The sequence below is a fragment of the Octodon degus genome, unplaced genomic scaffold, assembly GCF_000260255.1.
Source record: "Octodon degus isolate 3935 unplaced genomic scaffold, OctDeg1.0 scaffold00012, whole genome shotgun sequence".
Taxonomy (NCBI): Eukaryota; Metazoa; Chordata; class Mammalia; order Rodentia; family Octodontidae; genus Octodon; species Octodon degus.
The window spans coordinates 24260605-24270708 of record NW_004524588.1 but is presented as its reverse complement, the minus strand read 5'-3'; the positions used below and the strand labels follow the sequence as shown (position 1 = coordinate 24270708).

Here is a 10104-nt window from a genome sequence, read left to right as displayed (position 1 = left end):
TAATAAAGAGGATTAGACTCTGAGGGATATGGAAAAAGAGAAGCACAGTAGTTAAAGTAAGACAGTGAACTAGAAATTCTGCTCTGCCCATGTTTCTTTTCTTTTGTGACTTTTTTCACAGCCATAGTGCTGGGCTGGGCTTCCCAACATTCTCTTCCTATATATTCCTGGCAGGAGAGGGTAGTGGTTAATAGTGTGGCCTCTGCTGTGGACTAACGTGGCTTTGGCTTGGGACTCTACCCAGCACAATGAATTGGACAAAATAGCAAATTGTTGTGTCCTTAAGACAGGGGTTAAAAGTAGATGCTTGGTCTTACTTTTGTTATTCAAATACTCAGAACTAGACTTTCAGATTAAGAATTATCAGTATTTTATTAATTTTGTGTTTTCTGTGTTTAGTAAAATGTATGAGCTATCTTTGTTGAAAGGCGAAAAGAAAGAATGAGAGAGAAAGAGGGATAGAGTGAGAAATTAGCAAAGCCAAGTCTGTTCATGGAATATAAATCCTAACTGTGGGGTGAATAATTTACATAAAATTCAATTGGAATATAGGTCTGGGTATGCTAGCATTAATGTGATCCTATGCTTTTTAGGTTTTTAGGATACATCTATATCCTAAATTTATGATTGATATAGTGACCTTTAGAGCAAATTAAATGACTAGAAAACTTCATTAGCTTTGACCACAACACATATTTTGATATACAGCCTAAAATTGGGGGGCAGGGGATCTATAGAATTAGTTTTAGAAATTAAACTGACTAAGATTTTAGGCTTGTTAAGCAAACAAGATATGAAATGCTACAAGATCCATGAGTTCTTTAAAATAAGACCAGTGTTATCCAGTATATATTAGGACTAGAAAAATAACTTTAAGGATTTCCTGTAGCTTATGGGAAAGCACAATGTGAAGTTATAGAGATCTGAGCAAAATGAAATGGGTCAGCAAAGGTCACATGGAAACAGGCCATTTAGGATTTTAAGACACTCGAAGAGAAGGAATTTCACACCTAGAAAAACAAATGAAATATTTTTAGCCATAAGAAACTATATGGCTAAAATGAATTTCAGGATGGCAAACTGTCAAGTTCAGTCTAACAATAATTGAAGCAATTTAAAATTCAAAATTGTCATAATAATTGACATCAAAAGGCATGAATGCCTGGAGTGCTGGCACATGCCTGTAATCCCAGAGATCTGTAGGCTGTGTCAGGAGGATCTCTATGCGTGCAAAGCCAGCTTGGGCTGTATAGTGAGTTCAAAGGTAGCCTGAATTATGTAGTGAGATCCTGTCTCTCTCACAAAAAGCATGGATCCTTGGATATTAACAAAGGGACACATTTCCTTAATCAGGAAATTCTTTCCATTCATGCATTTAAATTCATTATTTAGACAATATAAGTGAAGTATCTATTTTGCTCAAAGTATTATTCTCAGTCTTGGAAAACAAAGATTAGAAAGTCAAAGTATGTTTCAGTAGAAAAGTATTTAAGTAGAAGGGAAAACAATTATCATTCATTGTTTTCCAATCACAAAATAGATTAGTTTCAACAATGAATAGAATAACACCCAGCATTAAGGGTGGAAACTAGTTAGCAAAGGTCATTCAGCAATTCCAAACATGTAGGATTTTGAAGCACTTGAAGAGAAGGAATTTCATAACTAGAAAAACAAATGAAAATTTTTTTAGCCATAAAGAACAATATATTTTAACAAGGTGGTAAGGAATCAGATACTAAACTATAATGCTTATCTACTAATTTTTAAAAATTTATTTGTTAAAAAGAGCACAAATTAGAATTAAAGCAGAAAATATTACAAGTGATACAGAATTCCACTTAACAAAGTAACATGAATTTCATAGTATTTGTTGTAATACACAGTGTTGTCTTCCAAATAGTTATTCATATTACCAGATATATGCATGTAAAATTGAAAGAAGGAAGAAAAAAAGAAACATATGTATAAGAAATTAAAAAACAAAAGGGTACAAACAATTGAAAAAAGGAGACAAAACAAATTAAAGCATTAACTGCTTCTTTCCATAGACCAGCAGAAATACACAGTACAGTTATCCAAACCACCCTGCTTACATACTTAGACAAATGTCTTTCCCCCACTCCCTCTCTAGTCCTTCTGCTCAACTCAGTAACTCTTTCCTTTTGAATAAGTTCATTCCCTTTTCTCAGTATCTATTGTACCCTTCAGATTCATTTTTCTCTTTCAGGTTCTCACACTAAGGAGATAATATGATATTTGCAAATGTGCACCTGATTTACTTCACTGTATGTGTTTCATTCACAACTTGGATTCTTTCGTAAAAATTGTGATACAATTTTCCATCATGTTTTTACTTTTACGTTTCCCCCTTTTTGCATAAATTTATCATAGCCTTTGCACATGTTTGCTTCTAGTATCTGTAGCAATGGTGGTGTAATACACCCTGTATTTTTGTTTTAAGTTATTTGTTTCTCTTTTTTAACTGTTGCAATTTTTCACTAGGTAAGAACACTTTGGTGAGTTTTTAAAAGTAGGAGTCTTTATCTTTTCTATAGAGAGATAAATTTGCTCTAGTTTTCTTCCTGAATTGAGTATTAGTGGAATTGTTTCTTTATTCATAGTGGCATATATATTTCTTTTACTCTTAAGGTCAATTATTTATTCCTGAGTAGGAAAATTTACTTTTAGAAGCCATTAAAAGAAACTGAGACACAAACTAAGAAGAAACAGTATAAGTTGGGCTGACCAGAATTGTAACTCAGGAGATATAAGTATCAGGCAAGGTGAAATTGGCTTCTGTGTCTTACAGATTTCAAATAACTTTAAAAGGAAAAAGAAAAACAACTTGGAAGAGGCTTACATCATTATGCATCAAGAATGTAGATCAGCACAGGCAAGGCAGTTGTCAGCTTCCTTATAAGAAAGATTTTGGATCATTCAGGCAACATTCATTTTTAAAGAGTGGAATAAAGATAAGGTGAACCACATTCCTGGGAAAAGCAAGATGGGGCAAGTTGATGTCAGCAGCCACCTGTGGGATTGGAGTGCTCTGTCCTGGTGGGCACTATAGATCCTGGAGTGTAAACAGAATGCAGAGACTTAGGCCGAGTCAACATTTATTTCAAGGCAGATGTGATAAAAGCATGATATTTTATGACCTTTTAGATTAGTACTTTATAATATTTTAGTCTACTTTCATGTGTTTGGTTTAACATTTTCCATACTTTTGAGGCACACAGTTCAAGCTTGTGGTCTCACAGGTTTTTAAGCCGAAAGTCTGTGCTGTTACCTTCCTCCTCCACACTCACAAACCCTGACGAGCAGCCTTGCTTCCTGGGTCTCTGTGCCCTTTGGAGCCTGGCAAGCGCTTTATCTTCCCAATTGTTGTGCTATGCTAGGTATTTTAAAGTTTTGCTTTTGGAATGCAAAGCATATTATTTAAAAGATCCGAGTGGATTTTGTGTGTAGAGTTCAGTGTTCTCTACAGTTGCTTCTTATGTGGGTTTATGTTAAATTGTAGTCATTTAATGGAACTAAATCACAGTCTGGTTCAGATCCACATGGCTGTTGTGCTACTTTCTCATATACAGTTTTAGGAAAATGTGAAAGTGAATGTAGATATTATATGATATGTTCTGTGTGTCATGACTTATAGCCCATCAAGCCCTATGTTCACTGATTGCTTCCCAACATCTTCAACACACTGTTTTATATAAATTAATATTGATTATTTCAATGTCAGTTGGACAGGAGAATTAATATATTAACAGATTGATGGGAATCAAAGAAAATACAGTTTTAGTGCTGGGGAGATAGCTCAGCAGTCTAAGCACCTGCCTGGCCAGTTCAAGGACCCAGAATTGATCCTCAGTACTGCACACTGTCCTGGCCCAAAATCGAGGGCATGCAGTGCCAGCCCTTAAAATGGGCACGGTGGTACACACCTGTAATCTCAGTGCTGGGGAGGCTGAGACAAGAGGATCACTATGAGTCCGAATCCAAGCTGCATAGTGAGGCCTGTACCAAATAAATAAATAAATAAATAAATAAATAAATAAATAAATAAATGCAGTTTTCCTTAAACTGATAAACCTCATGGCTACAGGAGTTTGGCCAATGTGGATTCAGTGATGTGGACTTCCCAGGTGGATTCTGTCCTCCTTTCAGTCATACTTCAGTCATGCACTGTCTATAAAGTGCATTTCTAGCCTTTCTCTGGAGTCCAAGAATATTTTTCCCTTCCATCTACCCTTGCACCTGCACTGTGTCTCTACAAATGTCCTTAGGCACAATTTTGAAGAAACTCTTCACAGATTGAGACATTTTTACATAAAGTCAATAAGAAAGAGTAGTGTCTGGTGGAGATTAGGTGTTAGCTTCCACTCCTTACCACAGTTACAAGGTGATAGCACCGAGCTATGGGCGTGGTGGCTTTCGCCACAGAGACCTCAGCCAGGGCTGCCATTTTCAAACCCACATTAGCCAGTTTTCCCCAGATCATCCGTGATTCATTCTGAAATTTTGGTGATGTTTCCACAGAGGAAAGCTGCAAGAGTCAGAGAGCCAACTAGATATCTCTCAACTGTGATGTCGCACACTTGCAGCTGTCAGCAATCCATCAGATTTTATGGACTGTTCTTACAGCTTATTTGACTTCAGGAGGCACTTGTCTCAGGTAATTAAATGATTGCTTGTTTTTCCTCACTCAAGGTATTTGGGAGAAAGCATCATTAGTTATATAATTTTTATAGAAGTAAACAAAAGTTGAAAATATAAATAAGGGAAAAATACATTGAATTATAGAAGTAAAAAGTGTAGGAGGTGCCCGAGTGTGGTCCGCTCAGGCCCTCAAGCTCACACACACCGTGAGAAGATGATCGCCGAGGAGATAAAGGTGGTCGAGAGCGGGGCGCAGTCTGCCCCGCTGCCCCTGGAGGGGGTGATCATCAGCCCCCCACAGGACGAGGGGGTGCTGGAGATCATCAAGAGAGAGGGTACAGGCACTGAGACACCCATTACTGGGGATTGAGTCTTTGTCCACTACACTGACTTGTTATTAGATGGCACAAAGTTTGACTCCAATATGGACCACAAGGATAAATTCTCCTTTGACATGGGAAAAGGGGAGGCCATCAAGGCTTGGGGTATTGCTGTGGCAACCATGAAGGCTGGGGAGCTGTGTTGCATCAACTGCAAACCACAGTATGCCTATGATCCAGCAGGGAGTCCTCCAAATATCCCCCCACCCCAATGCCGCACTTGTGTTTGAGGTGGAATTGTTTGAGTTTAAGGGAGAGGACCTGACTGAAGAGGAAGATGGTGGAATCATCCGAAGAATACAGACTCGGGGTGAAGGCTACTCCAGACCCAATGATGGCTCTATTGTGGAGGTCACACTGGAAGGGTACTACAAGGACCAGCTGGAGCTTCACTTTGAAGTTGGCAATGGGGAAAGTCTGGATCTTCCTTGTGGGCTAGAGAAGGACATTCAGTGCATGGACAAAGGATAACATCCCATTATATACCTCGAGCCCAGCTATGGTTTTGGCAGTGTTGGAAAGGAAAAGTTCCAGATCCCACCAAATGCTCACCTGAAATACGAGGCACACCTCAAGAGTTTTGAGAAGGCAAAGGAGTCTTGGGAAAGGAATTCTGAGGAAAAGCTGGAGCAGAACACCATAGTGAAAGAGCAAGGCACTGTGTACTTCAAGGAAGGCAAGTACAAGCAAGCTTTAGTGCAGTACAAGAAGATTGTATCCTGGCTGGAATATGAGTCAAGTTTCTCTGAGGAGGAAGCACAGAAGGCAAAGGCCCTTCACCTAGCTTCCCACCTGAATCTCACAATGTGTCACCTGAAGCTGTAAGCCTTCTCAGCTGCCATCAAAAGCTGTAACAAGGCGCTGGAACTGGACAACTATCAGAAGGGCCTCTTCTACCGAGGAGAGGCCCATCTGACCGTGGATGACTCTGACCTAGCACAGGCTGGCTTCCAGAAGGTTCTGCAGCTCTACCCCAGTAATAAAGCGGCCAAGACCCAACTGGCTGTGTCCCAGCAGTGGATCCACAAGCAGCTTGAACGGGAGAAGAAATCCTATGCTAATATGTTTGAAAGATTGGCTGAGGAGGAGAATAATGCTAAGGCAGATGTAGCCACCAGAGACCATCCCACTGACACAGAAATGAAGGATGAACAGAAGAACAATGTTCCAGGAAGCCAGCCTCAGTTGGAGACCGAAGTATAGCCTTCCCAGACCTACTCCATGCAGCTGCCTGCCTCCATGCTCCCTTCCCTACTTTACTGTAATTTTGTAAAAACTGAAGAATTTTGGATGAATTAGACTTTATTTTCTATCTGGTTGGATGATGGCTTGGGGGGAGGTGTTGAAGTGGGGGATAATTTGAGGTGGTATCATTACTTGTTCCTCCATTATGAACATAGGTCTATCCACATGTGGTCATGACAGTGTTAATTTATATTGCTCGCTCTATTAAGTCAGTTTTTCAAATAGTAGAAGGGGGCAAGTGATGAGGATGAGATATGAGTGACCAGTACTGAGGAGAGTCCCAGGCAACCATTATCTTCATTCTTCCTTTATCCAGTCCATTTACAAATATATGGCCTCCCTGTGGTGCTAGGGGTGTGGGAAAAACCACTGCTGTGCCCATTAGCTGTTTCCTTCCTCACCCCAGATGGCATGTGATGTATCTTTTGGTGTCTTGCTGACCACCCCTTGTTCCCCCACCTTCACTTGCAGTATTTCCTCTCCTGTCAGTTTTTCATCTGGCCTAGGTTGTGACTCCAGCCCCCACCCACTTGTCTGCTTGTTGCGGAAGGTCCAGGTGCATCTCAAGTCCCATGCTTGAGCAATAAAGTGAAAATGACATAACCTAGAAAAAAAAAGAAAAGAAATAAAAACTGTTAAATCAGTAAATAAAATTTAATCAACAAAGCATTCAGTATATATCCATTTCAAAGAGATTTACTTCTGGATGTTTAACAACTAAAGTTTACAGGCCAAAAATTAGATAGATGGGCTAAAAAGATAGCCAATATTTTGGCCCTAGCCTTTCATGGTCAATTAGAACTCAGGACATAAGAGAACTTACGCACTTTTACCAGACAGAATGTCCATCTTAGGAGTGAGGTAGCTTGTTCGCTTTAGGCACTGGGCCAAGTGCCACCTACATATATTTGATCAATTTCCTAGCTTCATGGTTCCAAACATATCCCCTTTTTCATTCTGTTTTTTCAGAGATGGATGTTCCACTGCAGTTAGAGAACCTGTATTTGGAGAAGTTTTTAAAGGACCTTTTCATACTTGAAACCAGTCTACAGATCATAAGTACTTGAATTCAGCAAAATAACCCAATATAGTAAAATAGTCCATAAATAGTAATGAGTTACCAGCACAAGTGGCAAATGTCTGAAGTTGTTGACTTGAGCCTTTTACAGCTCAGCATATTAATATAGCTTTACTTTTTATATCTTGTGGTTATACTTTTCTGCTGGATGGTTAAGGTCAAGTTAAAGTAAGACCTATATAAATAAAAATGTAACTTTTGTATCTGACAAGGTCAGTCACATACCTTCAGGATTTACACTGTAACCATGTAAATTACCTTGTAGATCTTTTGTCAGGGTCAGCCATGTGGATGAGTCACAGCCATTGCTTGACCAGTTTGCTCTCTGTGAAAGTCTGAGAGAATTTTTTCTCTCTAGATGACTTTCCCTAGGCACACTATACATCACTGGTCACTTTCCTTGGTGGCCCCATAATCTCCTTGATCAGGAAATTTGGCACACCACTGAATTATAGGGTGTCACAGCACAGGTTCTCTTATATCCTGAGTCCTCACTAACCTTGAAGTGATAGGGCCAAAATATTGGCTATCCTGGTAGCCCCTCTATTTCAATAATTTTTTGTCTGCAAACTTTAGTTATTAAACATCCAGAAGAGAATCTTAATGATATTTTCACCCTGCAACAGAGGTAGATAGTCTTAACATCACTATGTGTCTGAATATCAAACACCTTAGTCATAACATAAAACTGCTATTTTCCACCAAGTATGGATATTCTAAAATTTAAATCCCTATAGAATGTGAAAGAAACAATTACACATTTTTGCACAGAAATTTAGAGATCAAACAATATGTAGCAGGACAATCCTCTGACATTATTTTTTCTTGGCTCTTGTTTCCTTTTATTACCATTCAAAAAATTACTTTAAAGGTAATATGGCAATAATTGGTATGACATTAGAAACAATATACATTTAGAAGACCAAAATGACAGTATTTCAACCATGGTTTTAGTGTTACACACTGTTATCCTCAGTATAGTTACTTAGTTCACAGATATCACTGTAGAGTTAGTCAGGGTGAGAATTCTACCAATTAAGTACTATTTTAAAAAACCTGATGGAGATTCATAGGACCATTGCCTTAATTATCTTGTTTGAATAAATGTATGGTTTTAAGCCTGCCATGTTTCCTACCTTTTCTGCTTTCTCTCTCTTCATTACTAAGCCTTAAATTTTCACTTTCCATTCTACTGTGTTATACCTTTCAATTTTTATTTATTCTTTTGGCTCTTACACTAGGGAGACAATATAATACTTACACAGATGGATCTAGTTTAGTTTACTTATGAGTATATCTTTAGTTCCATCCACTTATATAGGAAGGTTTTCAGATTATTTTTCTTTATAGGTGAGTAATACTACATTGTATAAAAATACCACATCTTTTTCATCCATTCCTCAAGTGATGGGCATTTTTGTTGTTTCCGAGTTTTGGCTGTCACAAATTGTGCTACTATAAACATAGGTGCACATATATCATTATGATAGGACATTTTCAGTTCTTTTGAGGAAATTCCCAGGAGAAGGAGAGCTGGATTGAATGGAATTTCCAGTCCTAGTTTATAAGGAGTCACCACATTGATTTACATAATGTTTGCACCATCCTACATTGCCAACAGTAGTGGAAGAAGGTTCCTTTTTCCCTGCAACCTCTCCAACATTTGTTGTTAGTTGATTTCTTTATGATATGTATTCTTTGTGGGGTGAGATAGTATTTCAGTGTTGTTTTAATTTGCATTTCACAGATGGTTACTGATGTGGAACATTTTCTTATGTATTTATTTGTTTCTTTTATTTCTTCCTCTGAGAAGTGTGGGTTCATCCAAGATTCCCATTTTTGGATTGGGTCTTTAAATTTGGGGGCCACAATCTTTTTTAGTTCTTTATAAATTCTAGATAGAAGACCTTTGTCTGAGTGCTTATTAGTTAAGATTTTTTTCCAAATTTGTGCATTGACTTTTCACTCCATTGGCAATTTCATTTGAAGTGCAAAAACTTTTCAATAGGAGGAGGTGCCAGCTACTAATTCTTTCAAGTATTTGCCATGCAGTTTGATTTTTATTCATGAACTGTTTGCCTACCCCTATGTCTCCAAGTATTCCATCTACTTTGTTTTCTAGGAGATTTAGAGTTTCTATTTTATTGCTTAGATCTTTAATCCATTGTGACTTTAGTTTAGTGCATAGTGATAGACCTGGGTCAAGTTTTAGTTTTTGACATGTACAGAGCCAGTTTTTCAAGCACAGTTTGTTAAAGAGGCTATCTTTCTTCCAGTAAGCATGTTTGGCCACTTTTAAGATAAGATGGCTGAGAGGGTTTGTGGTTGTATCTGCATCTTCTAATCTATTCCATTTATCTTCAGGTCTATTTTATTTTGCAAATACCATGCTGATTTTATCACAGTAACTTTGTAGCACAATTTTGAGTCAGGAATTGTAATGCCTCCTTCCTTGCCTTTGTTGCCTAGGATTGCCTTTCCTATTCTATGTTTTTTCTGGTTTCAAATAAATTTTAGGAAAGATTTTTCTAGGTCTATGGGGTATATTGGTGGTATTTTCTTAGGGATCACATTAAATCTTTACAGCAATTTTGGGAGTATCACCATCTTCACAATGTTGGTTCTTCCTATCCAGGAGCAGAGAATATCTTTCTGTTTTCTGAAATCCTCCACAATCTCTTTTTTCAAAGTACTATCATTTTCATTGAATAGATTGTTTACTTCTTTAGTTAGATTAATCCT

At 38.0% G+C, this 10104-nt stretch overlaps 1 pseudogene; it reads left to right on the top strand.

The window, feature by feature from the left end:
• The first annotated feature begins 4873 nt into the window (after positions 1-4873).
• LOC101590926 lies at positions 4874-6242 on the top strand (annotated as a pseudogene).
• Positions 6243-10104: the final 3862 nt, after the last annotated feature.